The sequence below is a fragment of the Sapajus apella genome, unplaced genomic scaffold (assembly GCF_009761245.1).
Source record: "Sapajus apella isolate SASKATOON/1434 unplaced genomic scaffold, GSC_monkey_1.0 scaffold24, whole genome shotgun sequence".
Classification (NCBI taxonomy): Eukaryota; Metazoa; Chordata; class Mammalia; order Primates; family Cebidae; genus Sapajus; species Sapajus apella.
The window spans coordinates 21,619,434-21,635,092 of record NW_022436964.1 but is presented as its reverse complement, the minus strand read 5'-3'; the positions used below and the strand labels follow the sequence as shown (position 1 = coordinate 21,635,092).

Below are 15,659 nucleotides of genomic sequence, written 5' to 3'. Positions count from 1 at the left end.
TGGATTTTTTTTTTTTTTGGTGTTCTGTGTCCAAATGTTCACTTATTAGCTTGACCACAATCATAAGTATTTCTAATATTTAGTGTCTGTGAAGATATGAGCAAATAGGCTTTCTCATCTACTAATGGGAGGAATGTAAAGTTGTTTAACTTTTTTACGGGGCACTTTGATACTTCCTATTAAAATTTTAAATGCATATATCATATGACATTCACCCTCTCCTAGAAATTTATCCTAATAAAACAAACACACACACACATGTATATAACAGTATATGTAAAGGAAGAGCATTACTCATAATAGCAAACTGAGAATATTCTAGATTTCCTAAGCGGTTAAATAAATTTTTACAGATTCACAAAATATAATACCATTAAGGACCAAATTCAGCATATGTAAATGTACTGATTTTGTAAACACGTAGGAAGTAAGTTGCAAAACAATATATGTCCACTTTTGTTTTTTAAAAAAAATGTGTGTGTGTGTGTGTGTGTGTTTAGACAAAGGAAATGTCCAAGATATTGACAGTGATTATACTTAGGAATTAAATTAGAGGGAGAACAGGTAGGTTTTCACTCTTACTGTTTTTAGGGGAAGGAAAAGACAGAAAAAAGAGAGATGAGATTATGGATTTTTGATTTTTTTTCTTTTTTTTTGGTGTTCTGTGTCCAAATTTTCAAGTGAATGAATGTTTTACTTTTGGTATCAGGAAAATAAAATAAACAAAATTTCATGAATCATTTCACCTCCCCAAACTGTAGAATGTTTAGCAGACCAGGTTACATAATAGAAAGAACCCCAAAATGGAGTCCAAACACCCAAATTGAGATAGAATAACATTCATTGATTTTTATGTCTTTTGTGTTTATTATTAAGGTAATATAATGAAATTACAGAAAATGAGAAGAGGAAAATCACCTACTGTTATATCAGTCTTACCCAGGGAGCATCTGGTGATGCCTGGAAACATTTTTGGTTGTCAGAATTGGGCTGGTTGATGGAGGGTTGCTATTAGTATACACGGGTAGAGGCCAAGGGTGCCACCAAACATCCCACAGTGCACAGGCCAGCCTCCCACAGCAAATACATATAGCCCAAAATGTCAATAGTGCCAAGGCTAGGAAACCTTGTCACCATTGTGAGCATTTCAGTATATATCTTTCAGTCCTTTTCTCTGCAATCTTTTAAAAATTAATTGTAACCTTATACATTTAATACCCATTTGTTACATTTAAGCTTATGACATAAATATTGTCCATTTTACTGCATGATATTCATAAGCATCTAATTTAACAGTTCCATATTCCATAATATTTAATTCCTCTATTGTTAGGTATCAGATTGTTGCCAGTTTTTAAAATATCATAAGTATTTGTGTGTTCAGCGAATATTTGTTGAGTGCCTACTGTGTGCCAGGCCCCAGGCTAGGCCTTGAGGATAGATTTCCCCAAATAATATTGTTGATCAAAGAAAAAGAACATTTTTCTGGCTCTTCACAGATGTAGATAATTGGTACCATTACATTCTGTTTTCACCCATAATTGGGTATTGTTTAAAAAAAAAAATTTTTTTTTACTAATTTGAAAGATCTGACCATTTTTTGGTCTGTTTATGTCACTGGTTTCTTATCAACCTCTATGAGCCCTGTATATTAAAAAAGGTAAGTAAAATAAAATGAGTCATCATCCTCTTAATAGGGTTATGTACATATTTCTTATTTTTCTCCTTTCCATCCATCCTGCAGATGGGGAATAGTGATGACATCAGGTCTGTGAGGTCACGAAGTTTGCTAAAATGGGGCTGCAGCATCTATCGGACTATCTTTTCCTTGGGCCAGAGTTAATTGTACAGTTATAAAATATTAATGTGATATTTGATATTTTATAATTATTGTATTATAAACACAAATACACTTACTAGGCAGAAGAAAACTTAAGATACCCCTAATCTCAAGCAAAGCATTATAACTATATGTGAGCAAAACAAAGAGACATTAAATCTAGTCATGGATTACAACTAATTTTGCCAATGTTTATGGTCTACCCTGGTGGAGTTCTTATCCTTTAATGTATTTAGTTAAAATTTTTAGGAGTAATAAAGGTTTCCTGGAAAGTGACTGATTAGATCCAATATTTACCTAATTTCTCATCAAACCCTCTCCTCCACAGTTCCGTTTCCTTGGAGTACAGCTGTCATTAGTGAGGGACAAAAAGGCAGAATACAAAGATCATGTAAATACACATGGTCTTTAACCTCTAAACCTCACATCAGGGCAATTGGTCTAAGAGAAGAAGACTGACATCTCCTTCTTCAGGTAAGAATTATGACCATCGGTGAATTCCCGTATCCGAATGGAGACATTCAAAGAGCAATGAAATGTAAACTGGGGAAGAAGTGATGGCTCATTCAGGTTGGGGAAGTGGGTTTGTCCCTGGGGGAAGCCCAGTATAATACTCTGGAACTGATACTACTTCTCATCTTCCAAGGGTAGGATGGGTAGGAGGAAGAGATAGAGAAAAAGTTAAGAGGCCGGGTGCAGTGGCTCACATCTGCAATGCCAGCACTTTGGGAGGCCAAGGCAGGCGGATCACAAGGTCAGGAGCTTGAGACCAGCCTGGCCAATATGGTGAAACCCTGTCTCTACTAAAAATACAAAAATTAGCCCGGCATAGTGGCGGGTGCCTGTAGTCCCAGTTACTCAGGAAGCTGAGGCAAGAGAATTGCTTGAACCCAGGAGGCAAAGGTTGCAGTGAACCAAGATCACACCACTGTACTCCAGCCTGGGCGATAGAGTGAGGCTTGGTCTCAAAAAAAAAAAAAAAAAAAAAAAAAAAAAGGTTAAGTTTTCTTTCTCAAAAGTAAGAGCAAGAGGCCCATATGGTGACTCACACCTGTAATCCCAGCACTTCTGGAGCCTGAGGCGGGAGGATCACCAGAGGCTATGAGTTCAAGACCAGCCTGAGCAACACAATAGCCCCATCTCTACAAAGAAAAAAAAATTTTTTTAAGTGGGATCAAGGATTAAGAGAGTTGATTTATTAAGGCTCTACTAAGTGATCAAACGTTATTAAACTCTATTAAAACCCATGCCCAACCTCCTTCTCAGTCACACTGAGACACTCTTGTACATTTTCCACATGGGGTTTCAATTCCCCACAGTATTTCTGTGACTTCCTTGAAGACCACACTCTAACTGCTGACATGTGGCCTCTGCCTACCTGCTTCTACTGAGAAAGGCTAAGTTGTTCTTCAGAGTATCATAGTTCTTCTTAAATACTGTTGACAACTATCATTGTCAACTGATACATCCTTTCTTGAAAGCATTTTCAGTTTTCATCAAAAGGCCTTTAAAATATTCAGTGTTTGACTAAGTAGTTACACTTCTAAGTTTACGTGAAGGAAATAATCAGCAATGTTCCAGAAATATACATGCAATGATGTTCAGTGAATGGCTAAGACAGAACCATTGTAAATAACCTTTGTGTCCAACAGTGAGGAATTCATTTCATTTAGTTACCCAGCTTAATCGAATGCAGCAATAAACACATTTTTAGAAGATTATTTAATTCATAGAAACGTATCCACAGTAAATTTTTTTCAAGTATTAAAAAAACGAGGTAGAACAATGGTACTTTTACTCCTTGTGTTATGAGACAAACCCATACTGAACTTTGACATAGGCCAAGGTCAATGTGTCTAAGACAAGTTTTGTTGTACTATTTTTATTCTTAGGCTCCTCCACTGCTCTTTTAGGACTCCTTTGAGTTCTCAGAATGGACAGAGCAAAGAACTTGCGTTCAGGGGTCCTGGACCTGCTTAGCACGGGAAGGGACCTTAGGAGATGCTGCAGCTGGGATGATTTACACAAGTCATATTACTAGCAAGCAGCTGAGGGTGGACTAGGACCTGTGTCCAGACCTCCAGCTTAGCATCAGAGCCATAATCTGAACACACAGTCGCATAAGAATGACTACCTACCTTACTTATTTTTAGAGGTATAAATTATTTTTAGAGCAAAACTGAATCGCGTCTGGAGTAGGGCCAGATACGTTGCCTGTTCTTATTAACCCCAACAGGTAATTGGCTCTACTGCCCCCTAGACCATCGCGTTCCCTTTCCCTCCTCCTCTCTCCATCCCGAAGAAAGGGCGTAGAGACCCTCCGTCCTAAAGTGCCCAGCGAGCCAGCCAGAGATGCTGGACTGTGGGCACCCGCGGAGGAACAACGCACCCTACCTGCGGCCGGAGAGAAGCGCGCCTGGTGCGGAGCCTCGGGAAGCTGCGCGGGACTGGGCTGCACGGGGCTTGTCAGCTGCTCATCATCGCGCCCGGCCGGCAGGCAGCGTCCCGCCCACCTCTGCCCAAGGCAGTAAATGTAGTATGCCTTTGCGGAGAATTGGACTTCCCCGACCTTCGGTGGAAACTTTCAGTTTGGGTAGCTAGCGCTGTGTCCAACGTTGTATCCAGAATTGTTTTAGTTTGGGTAGGACACTGTGTCCTAGAAATAAAGCTATGTAGATAGAAATGAAACAGAAAGTGAAACCTATCAGTCCAGTTTTCTTGTAAATGAGGTTTTCAACCAGGAAGATTGGATGATTAAAGCAAATCCACATTTAGCTTGTTATTAATATAAACAAATTTACAACAAGCCAACATCTGAACCACTTTGATTTTACCTTCAGAGGGGTAACAGCCTAATTTCTGCCTTGAGATTTTCCCCCTTTCTGATAAAAGCCTCTTCAAAGTGACTGAACATCTTGACATAACTTGATATAGACAACATATAGAAAGTCAACAGCAGACCTATATGGCTTTGGTTTTTATTCTAGAAAGTAGGTGTGCATGTGTATGGGTGTATAATAGGAAATATATTTTTAAATCGTGGATTCTGTGACTTCCTCAAAGTTCCTCGACATAGTGAAACTTCATTTGCTTTGTCATTAAAAGAACTTCCCATCCCGAGCTACATCTTTTAAGAATGCTTATCGTCCCCGCTATTCTTCCACCCTAGGGATTCAGGCTGGGGAAGCCTATTCTAGGCGAGGGTTAAGAAAACTATTCTGAAAGCTTTGGGTTAGTGAATGGGCAAGCTGAAACCACGCGGTTCACACAGAAGATGGTGTCATGATTTACTTAAGTATTATCCCCTGCTGAACTTCAAGGTGCTCCCTTTTCTGAAACTCCTGACCTCAAGTGATCCACCGAAGTGCTGGGATTACGGCTTGAGCCACTGTGCATGCGTGCTCCCTTTTCTTTCTTATTCTCTTTTTCTAAATTGAGAAATTGAATTCTTCATTGTTTGCCTTTCCTGCTTATTCATTTCAGCTACAGTTCAAATACTACATAATGAATGAGTATTGAGATGGCCCTTGCATTGGTTATAACATTTGCTTCCCAAATAAGAATTTTCACATTCTGATCATGTCACAGATTTTTATTTTTATCCGAAATATTGGGGATGACACTGCTTTGATTTGGCAGGAGTGTGGATTTTTCTTTGCAATAGAGTTTGTACCCAGTTCAGATGCTCTTTCTTTCAAATCGCTTTTGAGGTCACATAGTAGAATAGAGCAGTTTTCCCAGCTTTGGTGACTATGACCTCTAGTAAAATGTAGACATTATGTGGCAATCCAGTTTACAGATACTGCTTATGTATAGTCTATGTATTACACACACATGTACAAACAAGTTTCACGAAAAAAATACTTAGACCTACTATCTGCAATACCCTCTAGTTATTTTTATTTAGTGTTTTATTTTTCTAAAAATGGTCAAGATCCAGGGAATAAACTTCATGATCTGCTAGTTCTTCATACTCTTGAGGTCTGAAAAAAAACTGGCTCTAGAGCCATCTACCACTAACTAGCTGGGTTAACTTGGGCAAATAATTTACTGAGTAGCCAGATTAAATCATTTCCTCCTAGATGGCCTGGATGATCTATGGATAATTTTTAAAACTGAGGATGGGTGTTTTGTTTCTGTTTATTTTATGAAAGCAGTGTTCAGGGTCTACCTAAATGATCAACAGTGAGGCAAACGGAATTTGCCTTTCTCTAAAGTTGTTGATGGGAATTGAGAGTATTTACTCAGTTTGCTACTCAGTGATTTGCATATTACTAATGTGAGGATTTGTGTTTTGTTCATCTTTCCCACCTGTTTCTACCCTTCAACCATTCATTTTCCCATACAATTGATCAACCATCCAGAGATTGAAAAACAGGATGTGTTTAGAAAAAGAGAAATCTTATCACCTCAAAAAAATATGTAAAGCAAAACAAATGGTTAATGAATGGGGGGAGAAGTCCTGAAACTCTATGTGAGTTTTTTTATTTGGTCAAAATGGATGGAGAAGTGCTGAGCTAGGAGAAGAGCAGTGGGGAGCCAGGGCTGAAGAGCTAGATACTTTGGTCATCTTGAATATCAACACTTCCCATTCATACAACAGCTACTCTATTCATTTTTAGAGATATAAATTAATCATTGCCAATATGCTGTTTCTCAGAGTGTCTTGAGGATTACTTGCATTACACTTGATTTGGGCTTTGTATTTAAAATACAGATTCCAGGGTTCTGCCTGGAATACAAACCTGGGGGCAGGGTCTTAGGGATCAACATTTTAACATTGTCCTCAGGTGAGTCATGTTCATATTGAAGTTTTGAAAACTAGTGACTTAATATTTAAGGGAAAAAATAAGCAAAGAGTTTTTGCAAATACAGCTGTAACTTCCTTTCTTCCATTAAATTTGGCTGATTTATCAATACCATCCTTCCTTCTGCCTCTGTCTGCCCCACTTGCTGCTTTTGCTTCTAAATAAAGAGACGATCCTCATTTGTGCTGATCTCAGGAGGACTGATTTCAAGGTCTTACAAGTGGACCTGCAGTGATATGAGCAAATTCCTGTGAAGGAGCAATTTCCAGTAAATGTTCTTGATCTTCAAAAGCAGTATATACTAAAGAGACTCAAAACAAAGACGCTGACAAACTGCTTTGTCTGCACTGAATATTTTTAAATGTATTTAAAAATATTAAATATTTTTGTCATAGATTCACATCCTGTATGTATCTCACATCAAGCAGACTTCATGGAATAGAATACTTTGTTCTGGTTACACAAAACAATGGTTTAAATGACAGGGGTAATTAACATGTGGGTCACCAGAGAGTAGCAACTGTCCTCATCTGACACCCACAATCAAATGCTTCCCTCCCTCACCCTGCATCTCTTTCCTTCCTATCCTGAGCTGGAAAAGATCTGGGCAGGTGAAGAGCTCTTGCCTTCAAAGGGTAGATCCCATGCCACAGATACTTTAAAACAAAGATGAGGCCTCCAATAATTCCCCCTATCCACAATGAGTTCACAAACCCAGACATAAATAGTTAAGGCCTGGATAAATGCTGTGGGAGTTTGGGAACACTGTGTGGTAAATATTTTAATTCCGGGGAATCTCAATAAGTCACCAGAATGCCACTAAAAATAAAGTTTACAATTGAGAGATACTCTTCAGGAGATCCTGGAAATTATTTCATTGACTTAATATTCTAGAACTAATAACATAAGTGAGTGTCACACAAATGAAATAGTCACCTTGTGAATCATTTCCTTTGGTAATCATACCTAGGTGAACTGGATAAAGAATTTAATTAACACTTATTTTTGTAGGCTCATCATAAAAGAATGAGAAATAATTTTTTTCTTTTCCCCACTATTTCCTTGAAAGGACAGGAAGACCTTTCTGTTCTGAGAGAGATACGTTCCAAGCAGAAATTAATAAATAACAATTTCAGATACTGAAAATTCCTATAAAAGAAAAAAGAAAACAAGTCAGGGTAATATGGTGAAGTGCACAGGTGCGAGGTTTCTTTAGTTATCGTGGTCATGGAATGCATAAGAGGTGATATCTGAGAAATGAATCCATGAAGATAACCATGGAAAGATCTGCCAAAAGAGCCTATTTGGCCGGGGGAAGAAACACGAGCAAAGACTATAAGGGTGGAACAAGCTTGGCAAGTTCCAAGGATGGAAAGAAGATAATTGTGGCTAGAGGATAGAGTAAGGGAGAGGTATGGTGGATCAAATTATATCATGAAGAGCCTTGAGGACTAAGGGGAGAGGTTGGATTCTACTTGCAATGAAAAGCCACCAGATGGTTTAAAGCAGGGTAGTTGCCTGATGAATGTTCTAAAAATACAACTCTAGCTATGGTATGAAGAATGGAATGTAGAATGGCCTTACGTTCATGGAGGCAGGAAAGTCTGTAGGAACTGTTTCTGTAGACCACGTTCAAAATATAATTTGAAAGTAGAACCAATAGTACTTATTGAGGGATATTAGTAGTAAGGGATAAAAGGAAATCAAGGGATATACACACATAGTTGTATATATTTATATGCATTACATATATACTTGTATATATTTATATACAATAAATATATATTTGTATGTATTTAGTATGCTTTTCCAGAGTAGGATACTATAGCCAGTTTCATATTCTGTGCATTCTCTAAATTAAGGAAGTTTGAAAACAAAACAGAAACTTCCTTGGAAAATGAACTACTGGAAATTAGTCTAAACCAATCAAGACACTCATGATTTCTAAAGAAGAAATTACAGTCTTTTCTGGAAATGGAGAAGTTGGTGGCAATATGTTGGCAGTGTTTCAAAGCCATGCTCTTGAGGCTTGCCATTAACCAGGCTCCAGTTACTTTGGAGAAATTCCCAAGAAGGGCACTTCTTGTCAGGGACAAGTGCAAAGGGCTCTGGGTTGTGGTTAGAGCATTCTTTTAACAAGTACAAAGAAGGAAAGCTTCAGAGGCTGAGAAATGCCATCAGGTGAGGCATCAGCACTTAGGTAAGTGTGTGAACTCTGGACATAAACTGTTTTACTTCCTTACAGAATATGACTGGGTGGAGATAAATGGAAAAGCGTAGGTTTAATTCATGCTTGTGTATGAACAAGCCAAATGGAAATGTGTGAATTATAGACTAGAGTTATAAACATTTCACAACCCCATGTAAAGGCCTCCAACCCAGAAGTTCTTGCTGATTTTGTGCTAATCAGAGCTGAAAAAGCAAAAGAGGGATACGGTAGCATTTTCGGAGTAAGATCGAATAATGACATTCCTGGGGAGTCAAACAATGTACACATACCTCTACCCCGTGAAGACCAACTCTCCCAAGGCAGGGTTCCAGGGGCTAGAGATGAGGAGTCTCTCCAAACCCAGTAAGGGCTAAGTTAAGTTTGGATTGGAAAAGGTGAGCTTATTTTACTTCTGGTGTAGAAAACTTGGTCTCAAGCAAAATCACTGGGTATCCTTTACCCTGTATTTCACATACTCCAATAGTTATGGCAATGGCAATAACCCTCATTTGCTTGGTTTTTGTGAAAAGGGTAATTAATGCCTTCTGTGACTACAAACACTTTAACACAGTTAACTCTTCCTTTTTCATGTGTTGTTGGGTGGCAAGAGGAAGATGGAGACATGACATGTGAAAGAATACATTCTAACATTGACACGTTACCTGTTATCAGGTTTGTTTCGAAGAACTCTGATGGACACCACTAGGCCAAGCTATCCAGCACTTGAGGGATACTTACCACAGAAGGAGGAGAAAAGAAAGAAGACTGAGGTCCAGGTGTGTGTGTGTGTGAGAGAGAGAGAGAGAGAGAGAGTATGTCCCTGAGTAACACAAAGAGATACTATGTCCTTCTTGTGAATAACTGCAAAGAAGGGGGAATATATAATGAGAGAGGAAAAAACAAACTTTTTTCTACTCTTACACTCAACTCAGCACAGAACATTTCTAGTTACCAATATGTGCATGGGTTTTTCCCTACACACCAAGCAGTTCTCCAGTGGACACCACCTGAGTGTCCTATAATTCAGTTCAATTCTGACATAATCTATAGAAAGTTAAAAGTTAAATCTCATAGATTAAGGGCTCAGTCCCACAAGGCTGCCCCAACTTCAGATGCCAATAGAAAGTCCAGGCCTCTGAGACTCTTGACTGACTGGCTTTAAATTCTGGGTCCCCATGATCCCCTCCTTGGGTTTGATTAATTTCCTAGTGCAGCTCACAGAACAGAGGGAAACAGTTAACTTACATTTACCAGTTTATTATAAAGGATATTACAAAGGATACAGATGAACAGCCGGATGAAGAAGTACATAGAACAAAGTATGGAGGAAGGGATGCAGAGCTTCCATGCCCTCTCTGGATAGGCCACCCTCCAAGCACCTCCATGTTCAGCACCCCAGAAGCTCTCCAAATCCCCTCATTTAGGGATTTTTATGGGGACTTCATCATGCACACTTCAGCAATTGTTAACTCAATCTTCAGCCCTTCTCCCCTTTTCACAGGATGGGATAGGGGCTGAAAGTTCCAAGCTTCTAATATGGCTTGGTCATTCTTGTGACCAGCCCCCATCTAGAAGCCCATCACGAGTCACTTCTTGAGAACAAAAGATGCTCCTATCACTAAGGAAATTCCAAGGATCAGGAGCTCTGTGTCAAAAACTGGAGTCAAATATCACATAGAACAAAAGATACACCTAGCACACCTCTCACTCAGGAAGTTACAAGGGTTTTAGGAGCTATGTGCTGGAAAATGGGGACAGAAACTAAATGTATATTTGTTATAATACCACATATAATAAGGTAGATCATTTTACTCATCGGAGTTCAGGAACTATTCTCTGTCATTTTTGTATAAATTCGGAATAGGAGACTAGGTTGAATTTCACAGGACTGCAGGAGGCTGAGATTCACAGGCTAAGAATGGGGTCGTGTGAGTTGCATGGGTTTCAAGAGAATGAAGTTAACAGGAGGGTTAGGATAGTGCTATAGTGACCTCACAGTTAAGAAGGAGGATAGATATAAGCGGCTACTGTGAGTGGAAAAAAATAGGAAAGAGAGAAGTATCTAGAGAAGATTTTAGGAGTTTCTTGTTCAATATGCTGTGTGAAGCATTTGTGGGGACTCCTTAAGAAAGCGTAAGGTGAAGACCCTCATTATTCTTCAGTGGTTCAGGCATTCAGTTTATGTTTTCTTGGAATGCTATTATATGCTTGGACTGAACCATGTGAAGCCTCAGTTTTATTCAGGTCACACTCTGAAATATAATCATTCTCAGGTCAAAAAAGCTTCCTTGACTTTGCTGCCCCTTACATTTTTATCTTCTCCAATGTCTTTTTTTTTTTTTTTTTTTTGAGACAGAGTCTTACTGTGTCGCCTAGGCTGGAGTGCAGTGGTGCTATCTCAGCTCCCTGCAAGCTCCACCTCCTGAGTTCAAGAGATTCTCCTGCCTCAGCCTCCTGAGTAGCTAGGATTATAGGCATGGACCACCATGTCCAGCTAATTTTTGTATTTTTAGTAGAGATGGTGTTTCACCATGTTGGCCAGGATGCTCTCCATCTCCTGATCTCAGGTGATCCACCTGCCTCTGCCTCCCAAAGTGCTGGGATTACAGTCATGAGCCACTGTGCCCGGCCCAATTACTCCTTTTCATGACAAACATCGATAAACTCTATCATTACCTTTAAAAACTATAAAATTAACAACAAAAAAACCCACACAAAATTATAATAAAGATTAAAATAGCAGTAATAGTAAAACATAGACCATTTAAAAAATCAGACCCTATTTTTGTGATTTACACATATTAGCTCATAAATCTTACAACAATCCTATAAGGAAGGTACTGTTATTGCTTCTATTTTACAGATGTGGACACTGAGGCAGAGAGCTTAAGTAACTTGTCTAAACAACACAGCAAGGAGATAGCACAGCTGGGATTTGAACCCAGATATCTGGCTCCAATGTCTATGCACTTAACTGTTGTGCAAGGGTGTGGTGAAATTAGCATCCTTATTCACTGCTGGCATGGTGTATTTATTCAACCCCAAAAAGTTAAACATAGAGTTACCATATGACGCAGCCATTCCTCTTCTACATATATATCCAAGAGGATTGAAAACAGACATTCACACAAAAACTTAGCAGCATTATTTATAATAGCATAAAAATAGGAACAATCCAAATGACCCACAATGTTGAATAAACAAAATGTGGTATATCCATACATTGGAATACAGAGATAAAAAGATATTAAGTACTGGTACATGCTACAACTTGGAGGAACCTTGAAAATATTATACTAAATAAAAGAAACCAGACACAGAAGGCCATAGATTATAGGTTGTATTTATATAAAATGTCCAGAATAGGCAAATCTATAAAAACAGAAAGTAGGTTAGGAGTCTCCAGAAACTGGGGAATGGGAAGTGACTGTTAATGGGTATGAGGTTTCTTTCAGGGGTGATGAAAATGTTATGGAATTAGTGGTGATGGTTGTAAAACTTTTTGAATATATTAAAAACCATTAAATTGTACGTTTTAAGGTGGTACATTTTATGGTTGTAAATTTTATATCTCAATTTAAAAAAATCTCTAGGTAGGGAGAGAACAGGATCTGAGTCCATTGATGCCATTGCATTACACTGCCACATGGTGTCACCATAGAGGAATGGACAAAGTCCAAAGAAGGCTTACACAAAGCTTGTGTCCGGGTCATATCCAAGGTACAGAGGTGCACCAGGGTTGGAGTGAAGATTAAAATCCAAATTTTGGGGAGCATCATCGCAGAATGATTTAATATTAAGGAGCTTCTAGCCTCAGTTCCACACTGTGCAACTATTTGCAGTCCTTCACAGACTGAAGTTCTTGGCTAAACCTGGTTCCCAGATCAATGGGTAAATTCAAATCCTTGTGAAAGCATCTCTCTTAAAAGGAGATATCTCTAGGCACATCTTAAACTTCCAAACACTTTATTTTTTGAAAAACTGCTTCTTTATGGAGGTCCAAGGAAATATTGAGCAATTTTGCTGTCCTGGAATAGGGAACATCAAATGAGTTGAGGATTTTACATCAATTTTCTTTAAAATATTTATCTACTTAACTCAGTGTATACACATATATACATAAATATTTATGTGTGTGTGTATATATATATATATATATATATATCTCCAGCAATGGAAGTTGTTATATAGACACTTATTGAAAATCCTTTAGCTGTTAAAAATGTAAATGTAGGGCCGGGCGCGGTGGCTCATGCCTGTAATCCCAGCACTTTGGGAGGCCGAGGCGGGTGGATCACGAGGTCAAGAGATCGAGACCATCCTGGTCAACAAGGTGAAACCCCGCCTCTACTAAAAATACAAAAAATTAGCTGGGCATGGTGGCGCGTGCTTGTAATCCCAGCTACTCGGGAGGCTGAGGCAGGAGAATTGCCTGAACCCAGGAGGCGGAGGTTGTGGTGAGCCGAGATCGCACCATTGCACTCCAGCCTGGGTAACATGAGTGAAACTCCGTCTCAAACAAAAAAAAAAAAAAAGTAAATGTAAATGCAATGTAGCAACATAAAAATCCTCACACTATAATGCAAGATGATATAAAACACATATATGTGTAAAAATATACACATATAAATTCAAAAATTCATACAACTGAAAATAATTCACATACTTGTTAAAGTTATATGCCATTTGATACTGAAATAAGTTTCCTTTTACCCTCTTACTCCACATTTTATAAAATGTGTCCAATATCTATACCAAGACTTTTTTCTCAATTCCCTGGGCATATTTTTCTATGGTCACTTTTTTCCACTTATGTTTTAAAATTGTGAACAACATCATACATACAAGAATATTTATAATGTGTGTGTTCAGGTTAAGGTGTATCCATCAGGAATCAGTGGTTTGACTAAAGAGATTTAGTGAAGCCACTACTTAAAAGGGCCAAGTTAAGAAAACCATCCAGGTGAGGCATCCAGAGTCTAGCAACAGCAGGAAGATTGTGCTCTCTCTAGGCTACATAGTAAGGGGAAAAAGTGTTTCCAGAGGCCATGGTGTTGGAGCCATGGAGAAGGGACCACTTGCCAAGAGCTGCAGTTGTGGAGAAACACAACCAATGCCAGATACTCAGCCCCAAACAGAGAAAGAACAGAGAAAATATACCCTGATGTCTTTTTCCTCCTGCCTCCCATCTGCCTGAATGCCTCCCACAGTCCAAATCCAAATGGAAACCAGCTGAGGAGAGCCCAGGTGATGCTGTACAAAGAGATCAGCTTAATTAGATCTTGACCTTGGGCTGCAGTGTTCATCCTTGCAGAGTCAGTGTTAGCAAGAATCCTGCTAAGTCACTTTAGCAAGGATTTCCCCTACCCTTGATTTCTCTTAGTAATTTTCCATTCACTACCCCCACCCTCACTACCTGCTCCTTGGCTATAAATCCCCACTTATCCTTACTATATTCAGAATTGAGCCCAGTTCTTTACCAAGGTCTCTTTTCCCCCTGTTTCAAAAGGTGATGAATAAAAATCTATTTTTACTCTTTTAACCTATTGTCCAGCTTTGATTTTCCTTAACAAGCCCCATCAGCCACCATATTGCCTTGAGGTGATGTCAGTTCAGGTATATTCTCACCTAGAAGCTACATTGTAATATTTATCTCCACCAGTACCCTTCATGCAGGGTAATAGGAAAAGAGGGTCAGGGAAGAAGTAATTAACATTTTAAATGTAGAGCTACTAGAATTTCTGCCTCTATAGCTTGTTGCAAGGCTAAAATTAATAATCATAGCTTCCTACTCATTTACTTACGTTTTCCTTTCCCTATGCCAGCACCTAGGTAGATCAGGATTTTTTTCCTGGTATGGTGCATCAACACTTGAATTTCTGCATGACCTGAAATTTCTTTTTTTTTTTTGAGCAGAGACCGATTTTATTGGCAAGGGAGTTTTGTGGGGCTTGGAGTTTCAGTTTTATTGTACTCAAAATAAATCTAGGAAGAAAAGAATCAAATGGCATCAACACAAACTCCTTGTAAACATGCTAATAACCTGACCTCTTGGTAAACACACTAAAGGTATTTGTCAACTCCTTATCAGCAAAAATTTGGCGCAGGATACACCTGGATATATCCAGGTTGGTTTTACTGTAAACAAACCTGGAATATATAGGTTTGTGTGGTGGAAGACATGGCTGGCTAGAGTTATATAATTAATGGAGTATAAAATAATGATACTCCATAACCAAAATGACTCCTGTGAAGCAATGTTTCTTCATAATTTGCTGAAGACGTACCTTACATTTTAAGTCTAAAACCAGAATGTATACTAATACAGGAGAGGAAAGACCCTATATAAGTAGCTGCATTTGACATGATCATATCCATTCAAAATTTTTTATTTTTATTTTTTTGAGACAGTCTTACTTTCTTGTCCAGGCTGGAGGGCAATGGCATCATCTCGGCTCACTGCAACCTCCGCCTCCTGGGTTCAAGCGATTCTCCCATCTCAACCTCCTGAGTAGCTGGAACTAGAGGTGTAGGCCACCACGCCTAGCTAATTTTTGTATTGTTAGTAGAGACGGGGTTTCACTGTGTTGGTCAGACTTGTCTCGAACTCCTGGCCTCAGGTGATCTGCCCACCTCAGCCTCCCAAAGTGCTGGGATCATAGGTGTGAGCTGCCACTCCCAACCAATGATGACCTGAAATTTCTGCATCAATTCGGTTATCTGATAATCATTATTATTGTACATGGTAGGGTTAAGAAGTGCCCAGTGAATCTCTAGGTGTCATTCGTACTTCTCATGCCCT

General features: G+C 38.9%; 2 protein-coding genes across 3 annotated transcripts in view; one reads left to right on the top strand and one right to left on the bottom strand.

Moving 5' to 3' along the window:
* Nucleotides 1-4,678, bottom strand: part of CD274 (CD274 molecule) — a 20,869-nt gene extending 16,191 nt beyond the window's left edge. Inside the window, exon 1 of one of the 2 annotated variants that reach the window (XM_032291062.1) lies at nucleotides 4,235-4,678. The gene's annotated coding sequence lies outside the window, so the exon portion shown is untranslated. The remainder of the gene's footprint in view (nucleotides 1-4,234) is intronic. The other variant, XM_032291063.1, reaches the window with a different exon arrangement.
* A 4,851-nt stretch (nucleotides 4,679-9,529) lies between these two features.
* The window catches only part of PLGRKT (plasminogen receptor with a C-terminal lysine), an 87,025-nt gene continuing 80,895 nt past the window's right edge, over nucleotides 9,530-15,659 (top strand). The window contains exon 1 of the mRNA XM_032291066.1: nucleotides 9,530-9,633. The gene's annotated coding sequence lies outside the window, so the exon portion shown is untranslated. The remainder of the gene's footprint in view (nucleotides 9,634-15,659) is intronic.